General features: G+C 37.5%; 1 pseudogene; it reads right to left on the reverse strand.

Annotated features, from left to right (window-relative positions):
* Window positions 1-954: 954 nt before the first annotated feature.
* LOC118988009 (heterogeneous nuclear ribonucleoprotein A3-like) lies at window positions 955-2,072 on the reverse strand (annotated as a pseudogene).
* Window positions 2,073-13,780: the final 11,708 nt, after the last annotated feature.

Below are 13,780 nucleotides of genomic sequence, written 5' to 3' on the forward strand. Positions count from 1 at the left end.
CCATATTCAGATTTCCCTGGTTGTGTTCTTACTAGAACAGCAGAAGGTTATTTTCTGGGACTCCACTGGCACATTTGCAGGCCTTGGACCTCCCAAGATAAGAGTCAATCAGGTTTCCCTTGAAAAGATTTCACTGCCTGGGACACTTGTTCTGAGATCCCGCACATTTTGGGGAAGATGTAGTCCCTTTTGGGGACCAGGAATGTGGAGCGTGAGCTGTGCTTGTCTCTCTCCCTCTCTTTCTTTTTTTAAGGAATTTTGAGATTTTTTTTCATTTGCAGGTAAATCTTAATGCCATTAATGTCACAAATATGCCAATTTAAATACCAAGTTCTATTTATCTAAAACACACAATGCAAACACAAATATCTGTTCTCTCCACATGGCAGAGCCCATTCATTTCGCGGTTTGCAAATGGGGAGAATAGAGTCCCCTTAAACTGCAAGTCAGCAGATGTTTCTTTACAGTTAACTTTAGCAATATTTATACTAAATAGTGATTAACAATGGTCTCAATGGTTTCCTTGGTACCTCACAAGGAAACACCTTCAAAACTGCATTTTGTGAAAGTTTTGGTACCAAAATGTAGAAAAACTGAACTATACAAATATTAAAAAGGTAAAAGTTCCTTAACTTTTTATTGCTGGCCCCACTACCACAATAGACAGGGCGATATACCTGATGTAATGAAGAGAAAAAGCAAAAGACAAAGCTACAACAGATAAAAGCCCTCAGGAATGTACATCTAGTTGACACTACATTGCATTAATCCATAGCCCCACTGTTTGCAAGCTGTGGCCACGTCAGCTCTCAACAAGAAGGGTTTCCTGTTTAAGCTGCAGTGACTTTTCTGACTAGGGACCATCGCTTCTTCTGTGGCAGATTCTTACGGTTCTTCTAATGCATTTGGGACCACTGTCTCCAAGTAACCTACCTGCAGCTTTCCTGACAACTCTCACTCTCCTGCTAAGAACTGTAGCCCTTTTCTGCTACCATATCTGCTAGTTCTCCTACCAGATCCATAACAACCACCTCAGGGGCTGCCTGAGCTTCTTCCACTAAAACTGTCCCCCTTCATGGGTCCATAGTTTGATTGCCATTGTCCATTATAACTTCCAAAATCATTATATAGTTCCCACCACCACCACACTTACCACCAAACTTGCCCCCTTCCTTGGAACCATCATATCCTCCACCACCCTGGTCTCCACATCCTGCTCCACCACCCCCATAGCCTCCTCTACTACTGAAACCAGGTCCACAGCCATGGTACCCACCACGACCTCCTCATAACCACTTCTGCTGCCACCACACCATGGCCTCCTCTTCTACCAAAGCTTCCACCATGGCCAACGTTACCTCCACCACCTCCAAAGTTTCCTCCGTGACCCATGAAGTTGCCACGTCCACCTCCACGGCCTCTTTGGGACCCAGCAGACTGCATTTCTTGTTCAGAAAGGGCCTTTTTCACTTCACAATGACGCCCATTAGTAGTATGGCATTTCTGAACAACAATTTCATCCACTGAATCATGATTATCAAAAGTTACCACAGCAAATCCTCCTTTTTCCCCACTCTGCCTATCTTCCATGACTTCCATGGTTTCAATCTTGCCATACTTTCCAAAGTAGTCTCTCAGGTTATATTGTTTGGTATCTTCTTTAATACCACCAACAAAAAATGTCTTCACAGTTAGATGGGCTTCAGGCTTAACAGAATCCCCTCTACCAACAGCTTTCTCTGGTTCCCTTACCTGCCCATCAGCCTTGCAGGTCGAGCCCACGTTGCTGCCTCCGCCTCCTCCACACAAGAGTCAGTGACAAAGCCAAAGCCCCGGGGACATTTTGTCTGGGGGTCTCCCAATCACCAAATGATCTGTGAGTATGCCCCATTCACAAAGTGTTCTCTTAAACTATGGTCTGTAGTTTCAAAGCTCAAACCACCAATAAACAGTTTTCTCAACCGCCCTGGTTCCTTCGGGTCGTGGCCCTCCTCCCCCACCCGGTAGCGGGGGCTGCTGTGGCCGCGGCCAGAGTCTGGCTAGGGCTGACCCGGAGGCGGTTTTACCTCCATTTGGAGACTGGACTTTCCTCTTCCAACTCTTATCTCTTCAGGTGATACAAATTTTGAAGATGATAAGGAAACTGACTGGAAGTCTCCTGAACGTCGATTTAAACTCTTAAACAATTTTCAGTGACCGTTGACATTCAGTATTAGTTTCAAAGGCATAGCAGAGTGGTTAGCCATTTAGGTCTAAGGTACCAGGTGATGGCCCCTCACATCTAGCGCCCCACGTGGCTGTGCACAGCTATTACAATACTGTTGGTTTATTCCCTATGCTGTGCTAAATTTACATCCCTGTGACTGTTCTGTAACTTCCAACTTGTACTCCTTCATCCCTTCACCTTTTCTTTTCCTTGTCCCCCAACTACTCACCCTCCTGGAAACCATGAAAATGCTCTCCGTATCTAGGAGTCTATTTCTGTTTTGTTTGTTCATTTATTTTTTAATTTTTAAATTTCACAAATAAGTGAAATCATATAATATTTGTCTTTCTCTGACTTGTTTCATTAGCATAATACCCTCTACGTCCATCCATGTTGTTTCAAATGGTCAGATTTCATTCTTTAAAGTCTGTATTGAAGAACCCAGATGACAATTAACTGATCGTAGCATAGCCTGTTAAAATTGGGACAAATATTAAAAAGGATCAAACCAACCACTTGCAGTCACAGAACCAGAAATGGGGCCTGAGGTAGAGAAGGTGCTGATGGTTACACAGCAATTATCTGAGCCAGCACTGGTTTTTTTTTGCCAATACCTTCTCATCCAGATCACTGGAATTCTCACCCTTTGATTTCTCTAATTACTCTGCTGCTTTTACTATTTTACAAATCATTTTTTTTTGTTTTTATATTGAGGTCCTGCTGACATAGAATAAACTACACACACAATAAGCTTATACAATTTGATAAGTTTTGACATATGTATGTACTCACAAAAACATCATCTCAGTTGAGGTGGTGAACATATCCATCATCCTCATAGGTTTTCTACCACTGCAGGGTCATCCATCCTGCCTGCTTCTCCCGCCAGCAACCTCCAATCTACTTCCTCTCACTCTAAATTAATTTGTACACTCTGGAATTTTAGATAAATGACATCATACAGTATGTACTCTCTTTTGTCTGGCTTCTTTCACTCAACCTACTTATTTTGAGATTCATCCATGTTGTAACATACATCAGTATTTCATTCTCTTTATTGCTAAACAACATTCCTTGTATAGACACACTACAAATTGTTTATCTATTCATCCATCTGTTGATGGATGATGGGGTTTTTTCAAGCAATTATCTATTACAAATAAAGCTGCTAGGAACATTCACATACAGGTCTTTGTGTGGATGTATGCCTTTATCTTAGGTCAATACATAGAAACAGGATGGCTAGATCATACAACAGACATATGTTTAACTTTTTAAAAAATGGCTTTGTTGAGCTTTATATATTTTTGATATATAATTCACTCTATATATTTAAATTATACAAATTGATTAGTTTTGACATATTTACTCACCTATGAAAACATAACCACATTCAAGACAGTGAAGGTATCCATCACTCAGAGATATTTCCTGGTGTTCCTTTGTAATCCACCTGCTCCTCCCAGCCCCAAACTCAGGCAAGTGATGATCTCTTTTCTCTATATATAGGTGTTGTGTTCTCTAGAAGTTTAGAAAATGAAATTATACAGTATAAGCTGTTTTACAGTGTATTTTAGGCTTGGTTTCTTTCACCTAGCATAATTATTTTCAAATTCATCTATAGTATAGTGCATTCATAGTTTATTCCTTTTTCTTGATGTGTCCCATATTATGTATTTATAGATTTTTGGTTATTACAAATAAAGCTGATAAAAACATTTCTGTCCAAGTTTTATACAGAAATATGCTTCCATTTATCTTGGGTAAGTGTATAGGTATGGAATGGCCGAATCATATAGTGAGTGTACAACCTTTCTAAGACACTACACCAAACTGTTTTCCAGAGTGACTATGTTGTCTTACATTCCCAACAGCAACATGTAAGAGCTACAATTCCTCCACATCCTTTCCACCAGTTGGATTGTCTATTTGATTTTAGGTATTCTAATACATGTGCAGAGGTGGCTCATTGTGGTCTTAATCTGCGTTTCCATAGTGATTAATGATGCTGAGCATTTTTTAATGTGCTTATTTGCCATCTGTATATCAAGTTTGGTGAAGTGTTCATTCAAATCTTTAGCCTTTTTTAAAAAAATCAAGTTGTTTACTGAGCATTAAATATTGAAGCTTCTTTGCATATTCTGGATACATGTCTTCATGAGGTATATACTTTGCAAAGATATTCTTCAAGTCTGTGACTTATTTTATTATCTTTTGAAGATAAGATAAATACAGTTCACTTTATTGATTTGTTCTTTTATAGATTACTCTTTTGGTGTTGTATCTAAGAAATCTTTGCCTATCCTAAGGTCACAAAAAATTTCTTATTTTTCTTCTGAAGTTTAATTGTTTTAGATTTTAAATTTAATTCTATGATCCATTTTGAGTTAGTTGTTGTGTAAGGTGTGATATATGGATCAAAGCTTATTGTTTAACATATAAATATCCAATTTCCCACTACCATTTGTTGAAAAAGACTATCCTTTTCCACTGAGTTGACTTTTAACTGCTGTCAAAACTCAGTTTTATATATATATATGGGGGTATATTTTTGCCTCTATTTTGTTACATTGAGCTATTTTACTATGCTGACACCAATACCTATATGTACTGGCTACATCAGCTGTATAATAAGTCTGGCATGCAGGTAGAATAAGACCTCAAGCTTTGTTCTTTTCAAAATTGTGTTAGCATATTCCATATGCACTTCTGTTTAAATTTTAAAATCATTTTGTCAACATCTAAGTAAGACACAGTGATTTTGATTTGGGATGCATCTCGACTATAGATCATTTAAGGAGAATTGACATTTTAATAACACTGAATATTCTGACCCAATAACATGGCACTTTTCTCCATTTACTTAGGTTTTCTTTAATTTTCTTTAATTGCTTTCTCTAATTATGCTAAAAATATTTTGTAGCTTTAAATCTTTTTATTTTTTAAATTTATTTTTTAAATTGTTGTTCAAGTAGTTTTCTGTCTTTTACTACCATCCAAGCCCACCCACCCAGCCCTCCCCACTCCCTCCCATTTCCACCCCCACCCTAGTTTTTGTCCATGTGTCTTTTATACTTGTTCCTGTAAACCCTTCCCCTTTTCCCCTGAAATTCCCACCCCTCTCCCCTCTGGACACTGTCAGCCTGTTCTCTATTTTAGTGTCTTTGGTTATATTTTGCTGGTTTGATTGTTTTGTTTCTTAAGTTTCTGTTAAAGGTGAGATCATGTGATATTTGTCTTTTACCACCTGGCTTATTTTGCTTAGCATAATGCTTTTCTAGTTCCATCCATGCTGTTGCAAAGGGTAGGAGCTCCTTTTTTCATTCTGCTGCATAGAATTCCATTCTGTAAATGTACCATAGTTTCTTGATCCATTCATTTACTGATGGGCACCTAGGTTGCTTCCAGCACTTGGCTATCGTAAATTGTGCTGCCATGAACATTGGGGTGCAGAGGTTCTTTTGAATTGGTGTTTCAGGGTTCTTAGGATATAATCCTAGCAGTGAAATTGCTGGGTCAAAAGGCAAATCCATTTTTAGTTTTCTGAGAAAACTCCATACTTTGCAAAGATATTTAGTTTTTGTACCAGTCTGCAATCCCAGCAACAGTGAACTAGGGTCCCCTTTTCCCCACAACCTCTCCAACACTTGTTGTTTGTTGCTTTGTTTATGATGGCTATTCTGACTGGTGTATAGTGGTATCTCATTGTGGTTTTAATTTGCATCTCTCTGATAACTAGTGATATTTAGCATCTTTTCATGTGTCTCTAGATCCTCCATATGTCCTCCTTGGAAAAGTGTCTGTTCAAGTCCTTTCCCCATTTTTTAATTGGGTTGCTTGTCTTTTTAGAGTGGAGTCACATAAATTCTTTATATATTTTGGAGATTAATCCCTTGTTGAGGTATCATTAGCAAATATGTTTTTCCATTTGGTTGGTTCTCTTTATATTTTAATACTGGTTTTTTTAGCCATGCAGAAGCTTTTAATTTTCATGAGATCCTATTTGTTTATTCTTTCCTTTATGACCCTTGCTCTAGGGGACATATCAGTAAAAATCTTGCTGCATGAAATATCTGAGATTTTCCTGCCAATGTTCTCCTCTATGGCTTTAATGGTTTCCTGGCTTATATTTAAGTCTTTTATCCACTTTGAATTTATTTTGGCATTTGGTGTAAGTTGGTGCTCGAGTCTCATTTTTTTGCATGTAGCTATCCAGTTCTCCTAACATCATTTGTTGAAGAGGCTATCTTTACTTCATTTTATGTTGCTGCCCTCTTTGTTGAATATTAATTGACCACAGATACTTGGGTTTATTTCTGGGCTCTCTGCTCTGTTCCATTGCTGTTATGTGCCTGTTTTCATGCCAGTACCAGGCTGTTTTGATTACAGTGGCCTTGTAATACAGTTTGGTATCAGGTATTGTGATTCCTCCTACTTTGCTACTTTCTCAAAATTGCAGCTGCTATTTGGGGTCATTTATGGTCCCATATAAATTTTTGAAGTGTTTGTTCTAGGTCTGTAAAATATGCAGTCAGTCCTTTAATAGATATTGCATTGAATCTATAAATTGCTTTGGGTAGTATGGACATTTTGATGATGTTAATTCTTCTGATCCATAAACACAGTATGTTTCCATTTGTTTGTGTCTTCCTTGATTTCTTTCTTCAGTGTTGTGTAGTTTTCTGCATACAGGTCTTTTACCTCCTTGGTTAGTTTGTTCCTAGGTATTTTATTTTTGTTTTTGGTATATCTAATGGGATTTTTTCTTGATTTCTGCTTCTGCTGCTTCATTATTGGTATACAAAAATGCCTTTGATTTCTGGATATTGACTTTGTATCCTGCTGCTTTGCCAAATTTATTTATTAGGTCAAGCACTTTTTGGGTAGAGTCTATAGAATTTTCTATGTATACTATCATGTCATCTGCAAACAGAGACAGTTTTATTTCCTCCTTTCCAATTTGGATGCCTTTTATTTCCTTTTCTTGTGTGATTGCTGTGGCTAAAACTTCCAGTACTACATTGAATAGAAGTGGTGAAAGTGGGCAACCTTGTCTTGTTCCTGATCTTAGTAGAAAAGCTTTTAGTTTTTGCCCATTGAGTATGATGTTGGCTATAGGTCTCTCATATATGCCTTTTAATCATAAATGGGTGCTGTACCTTATCAAATTATTTTCCACATGTATTGATATGATCATGTGTTGTTTTGCTTTTGTTTATGTGATATATTACATTTACTGATTTCCGAATGTTGAACCATCCTTGCATCCCTGAGATGAATCCCACTTGGTCATGGTGTATGATCTTTTTAATGTATTGTTGGATGCAGTTTGCCAATATTTTATTGAGGATTTTAGAGTCTATGTTCATCAGCGATATTGGCCTGGAGTTTTCTTTCTTTGTTGTGTCTTTATCTAGCATTGGGATTAGGATGATGTTGGCTTCATAAAAAGAGTTTGGGAGTCTTCCATCATTTTGAATTTTTTGGAATAGTCTGTGAAGGATAGAGGTGAGCTCTTCCTTAAATATTTTGTAGAGTTCCCCTTGAAACCATACAGTCCAGGGCTTTTGTCCTTCAGGAGTTTTTTTTTTATTATTACTTCAATTTCTTCTGCTGTTATTGGTCTGTTCAGGCTTTCTGCCTCTTTTTTATTGAGTTTTGGAAGATTACATGGTTGTAGAAAGTTGCCCATTTCACCTAGGTTTTCATATTTCTTGGCATACTGTTCTTCGTAGTAATTTCTTACAATCCTTTGTATTTCTGTGGTATCAGTTATAATCTCTCTTCTTTTATTTTGGATTGTGTTTATTTGGGTCTTTTCTCTTTTTTTCTTGATGAGCCTGCTTAAAGGCTTGTTGATCTTGTTTATCTTTTCAGAGAACCAGCTCCTGGGTCCATCGATAGTTAAAATTGTACTTTTAGTCTCTATGTCATTTAATTCTGCTCTGATCTTGGTTATTTCCTTCCTTCTACTTGCTCTGGGCTGTCTTTATTGTTGTTCAAGTTCTTGTAGGTATAGGGTTAGGTCATTTGTTTGAAATGTTTCTAATTTTTTAAGGTAGGCCTGTATCGCTATTAACTTCCCTCTCAGGATTGCCTTTGCCGTGTCCCGTAAGTTTTGGGTTGTCATGAGTTCATTTTCATTTGTTTCCAGAAACTTTTTAATTTTTTCTCTTATTTCATTCTTGACCCATTCATTGTTTAAGAGCATGCTATTCAGTCTCCATGATTTTGAGTATTCCGGTTTTTTCCCCTTGGGGTTGGTTTCTAGTTTCAGTCCCTTGTAATCAGAGAAAATGCTTGGTATGATTTCAGTTTTCTTGAATTTGTTGAGGCTTGTTTTGTGTCCTATCATGTGGTTTATTTTTGAAAATGTTCCACATGCATTTGAAAAGAATGTATTTAGCTTCTTTGGGATGAGGGGCTCTCTCTATATATATATCAGTTAGGTCCATTTCATCTAGGGCTTTGTTCAATGCCACAAAGATCTATTTTGTTTGGTAGATCTGTCCATTTTTGACAGTGGGGTGTTAAAATCCCCTACTATAATTGCGTTGCTGTCAATATCTTTCTTGATGTCGTCTAAGATTTTGTTTATGTATTTGGGTGCTCCTATGTTGGGTGCATATATATTTATAACGTTTATGTCTTCTTGTTTGCTTCTTCCCTTGAGTATTATAAAGTGACCTTCTGGGTCTCTCTTTATTGCCCTTTTTTTGAAGTCTATTTTGTCTGGTATGAGTGTTGCTACCTAAGCTTTTTTTTTTTTCCTGTCCATTTGCTTGGAAAATTTGTCTCCAGCCTTTTACTTTCAATATGTGTAGGTCTTTGGTCCTGAGGTGGGTCTCTTGTGGGCAGCATATGTGTGGGCCATGCTTTCTTATCCATTCAGCTATTCTATGTCTTTTATTTGGAGCATTTAGTCCATTTACATTTAAGGTTGTTATTGATAGGTACTTATTCGTTGCCATTTTCATACCTGTGTTCCTTTCTCTCTCTCTTTCCTTTCCTTAAAGCAGTCCCTTTAGCATGTCTTGCAGGGCTGGCTTGGTGGAGGTGTATTCTTTTAGACTTCTTTTGTCTGGAAAGCTCTTTATTTGGCCTTCTATCTTGATTGAGAGCCTTGCTGGGTAGAGTAGTGTTGGTTGTAGCACTCTGGTTCTCATTACTTGGAATATTTCTTGTTATTCTCTTCTGGCCTAGAGCGTTCCCATTGAGAAGTCAGTTGCTAACCTTATCAGGGCCCCCTTGTATGTTACTTCCTTTTTCTCCCTTGCTGCCTTTAAGATTCTCTCTTTGTCTTGGAATTTTGCCATTTTAATGATGATGTGTCTTGAAGTGAGCCTCTTTGGGTTCCTCTTGATTGGGACTCTCTGTGTTTCCTGGATTTGTGTGACTTTTTCTCTCATCAAATTAGGGAAGTTTTCTGTCATTACGTTTTCAAATAGGTTTTCTATCCCTTTCTTTTTTTCTTCTTCTGGTAACTCTATTATTCGGATATTATTACATTGTATGTTGTCTTGCATTTCTCTTAATCCCTCTGCATTCTTTCTGAGCCTCTTTTCCCTTTCTTGCTCTTTCTGGGTGTTTTTTTCTACTTTGTCCTCCAGCTCGCTGATCCGATCTTCTGCTTCATTTTTCATGGTTTTGATTCCTTCTACTGTGTTCTTCAGTTCAGACATTGTATTCTTCATTTCTTCTTGGCCTTTGTTGATAGTTTCTATTTCCTTTTTCTTGTTGATATAGTTTGCAGCAAGTTCATTGTAGTTTCCCTGTAGTTTCTGGTAACTGCTGTGAGCTCATGGAGATTCCTGATAACCATTGCTTTGAACTTAATATCTGAAAGTTGAGTTGCCTCTATTTCACTTAGCATTCTTTCTGAGGTATCTTTCTTTTCTTTGATTTAGGGATTCTTTGTCTCCCCATTGTTTGTGAGATTCCTCTTGTGAGCCTCAGATTCTTAAATTGATTTATTCTGACTCCCTGGGTTTATAGTGTGAACTTCTGTGGTAGAATACCTGTGATGTTCAGTGGTGCAGTCTCCTTCCGGTATCCTGGTGTTCACCGCTTCCACCTACTCTTTTTTGTGATCAGTTGGAGGGGTAAGGAAAAATGGTTTAAGATAGCAAGAGAGTATTCTATGCTATTAACAGTAGCAGCCAGTAAGGAAGAGTTAGGAAATCCTTTGGCTATGTATAGTGTTAACCGTTATATTCCCCCCAACTAGCCACTTTTTAGAAAGAATGGAAAAGAAGACTCTTGTTGGCAAGGGAAGGACTGTGAGTTGGATCTAGAAAGCAGTGAGGTTGTGGGAGGTCAGAATCTGAGATAAGGTGAGAATAAAAAATAGTAAATAGGTGTAGTGTGTGAGTTGACCACTACAGTAATATAATTCAGGAAATCATGAGGTGGGCTGAGATCTGGGAGTGATGTTGTATAGTATTTAGAAATAGTATGGAACAGCTATTATTTACAATAATATTAGAGCAACAATCATATGAGAGAGTCTGTGGGATCTAGATACCAAGAATATGGAGTATCAGACCTTCAGTAGTGTGCTATTTGAACAGAAGTCAAGTGAAGGACAGTAAATTAGCAATATACTATGAATGAGAGGACAGGGGAAACCTGTCATACAATACAATATAACCAGCCAAGCAAAGAAGACTAAACAGAAAGATAAGGAATACAACAATATTATTCAAATAAAAGATGTAAGAATATTGAAAAAATAACAATACAAATATAGAATAGCTTGCAGGTTCTCTATAATAGCATAGTGAAATTTGTCTCTGTGACTCAGCTGTTGGTATGCCCCCTTTTTGGCTCCAATTCTGGTCTTTTCACAGTGTCAGGTTTTTTGGTCTCATTTGTGGGTGTTTCAAAAAAGGGGGGGAAAGCAGACAAAGGAAGGTAGAAGATATAAAATTGGAAAGAAAGGAAGAAAGAATAAAATTTAAAAAGAAGGAAAGAGAAGCAAATAGAATTGAAAGATAAAAATAATAAATATTAAAAATTAAAGATTACTTGAAAAATTTCAAACAAAAAACACGCACAATGCCCCCCCCCCCTAAAAAAACCTTTTTACTGGCTTCAAAATGGCCAAACTGTTTTTTCTGTTCTTGCTGGCTGCAGCAAACTGAGAGGCATGTTTACAGATGTGGGTGGATCTCTGGAAGTGAATGCACTCACTCCAAGTTTATTGGTACACTCACATCTCGGGAGGCACGTTCACTCTCTCCAGTTCTCATGTGTGGTCCCTGGATGTTCCACAAAGCTCTCTCTCCCCAAGTTGTGAGTGCACGGGCCTGGCCAGACCACTTCCAGTCACAAGGCTCTGGCACACATTCTTCCCAGGGGTATGTGTGGGTGCTCACAGCCCCCGTGTATTTGCCACTCAGTTCCTACTCCCATTTCTGTGACTTCAAGGAACCAGGTCTCTCCCAGTGCTGCTCAATCCCTGCTTGGCTAGGGAGGGAGCTCCGACCCACCTCTCTCCCAACAGCCCTGTGGCCAGCCCAGCGGGCCCCAGGCCTGGTGTTGCAGCCTCCTTGGTCCCCAAGCTGATCTCTGGGCCCTTACTGTCCTGAAGTACTGTCCTTACCATCTGGTTTTTCAATGTCCACTATGATTTTTTATCTCCTATTTTCATATATGCTATGGTATTGTTGGCTGTCTGCTCTTCCTCCATAGATCGGCCAGGTTCATCTCCTGTGTGCAGGGAGAAGTGGAATCTGCTCCCTCTTACCTAGCTGTCATCTTCTATTTTGTAGCTTTTCTCAATTTAATTTTTATTGTATTTTTTCTATTAGCATTTAGTCCCCTTATACTCCCCTGCCCCAAGCAATTACCACACTGTAGTCTCTGAGTCCTTTTTCCTTTTTGCTTAGTCCCTCAAAATAGGTTGAGGGTTGATAGGTTTTGCAAGCCTATCACATCTTTTTGTCAGACTTATCTTTAAGCATTTTATATTTTTTCATGGTATTGCAAATTGGATTGCCTTTTAAATTTCAACTTTGGATTATTTGTTGTTTCTATATAGAAATAGAATCATTTTTGAGTATTCTGCAACCCCACTAAACTCAGTTATTAATTTTTGTAGCTTTTTTGGGCAAAGTCTCTCAGATTTTCTATATAGACTATTGTGTTGTTTATGAATAAAGGTGATGTTACTTCTTCCTGTTCAATCTGGATACTTTCCATATCTTCTTCTTGCACTGGCAAGAACCTTCAGGCTCACTACTAAAACAATGTGGGAGAACTGGTCAACTCAGTCTTATTCCTTATCTCAGGAAGAAAGCCTAGAGTTTTTCACCTTTAGCATAATGTTAGCTGTAGGCTATTTGTAGATGCGCATTATCTTTTTGAGAAACTCCCTTTCGTTCCTAGTGGGTTGAGCGTTGTTATGGTCATGCTTTTTTTTTTTTAAGTTTCTTTGTCTGATTTTGGTATTGGGGTAAAGTTAGCCTCTTATAATAGGCAGGAAAATATTCCTCCTTTTTAATGTTCTGTAAGTGCTTACATAGACTTTGTGTGACCTGTTTAAATGTTTGATGGAATTCATGAGTGAAGCCATCTAGATGTGGAGTTTTCTTTGTAAGGAAGATTTTACCTGTACTTTCAATTTTTTAGTAGCTATCAACTATTCAGGTTATCTATTTCTTCTTGATTAAACTTTGGTAGTTTGTGTCTTTCAAGGAATTTGCTCATTTCATCTAAACTGCTGAAATTATTTTCATAAATTTGTTCATAATACACTCATCCTTTTAGTATCTGTAGAATCTTGTTATAATAGTACTTTTTTGGCTTTTCTCCTTTTATGCTAATCAGTTGTCTAGAGGCTTACTAATATTGTTGATTCTATCAAAAAAGTAACTTTCAGTTTCACTGATTTTCTTTATTGTTTTCCTGCTTTTCATTTTATTTTTATCATCATCTTTTCTTCTGCCTGTTTTATTTTGCCTTCCCTCTATATTTAAAAAGACAATTTGAGACCTTGTTTTTAATATATTTTTGGTACTATAAATTTCTGAGTTTTCTTTGAAAATATGTTCTAATTTTCTTTGACTCATTATTTTAGGAAGCATATTATTTCATATCTATCTTTCTGTTATTGATTTTCAATTCCTCGATTCCACTTCGGTCAGAGAATGTGCTCTGTATGACTTTAATTCTTTTAAATTTGAGATTTGTTTAATAGGCTAGAATGTGGTCTCTGTTGGTAAATATTAAACTTGAACTTGAAAAGAATATATATTCTGCTGTGGTTGGTTGGTATAATCTATAAATGTTGATTATTTTATTTTGTTAATATATTTTATTATGTTATTATAGCTGTCCCATTTTTTCTCCCCTTTATTTCCCTCTTCCCTGTACTCCCCTCCCATCATCATTCCCCACTTTCTTAGTTCATGTCCATGGCTCATACATATACATTCTTTAGCTTCTCCATTTCCAATACTATTCTTAACCTCTCCCTGTCTATTCTGTACCTATAATTTATACTTCTTATTCCCTGGACCTTTTCCCCCATTCTTCCCCTCCCCTTCCCTGCTGATAATCCTCCATGTGATC

The sequence above is a fragment of the Sturnira hondurensis genome, unplaced genomic scaffold, assembly GCF_014824575.4.
Source record: "Sturnira hondurensis isolate 20B ecotype Veracruz unplaced genomic scaffold, ASM1482457v3 Scaffold0005563, whole genome shotgun sequence".
Classification (NCBI taxonomy): domain Eukaryota; kingdom Metazoa; phylum Chordata; class Mammalia; order Chiroptera; family Phyllostomidae; genus Sturnira; species Sturnira hondurensis.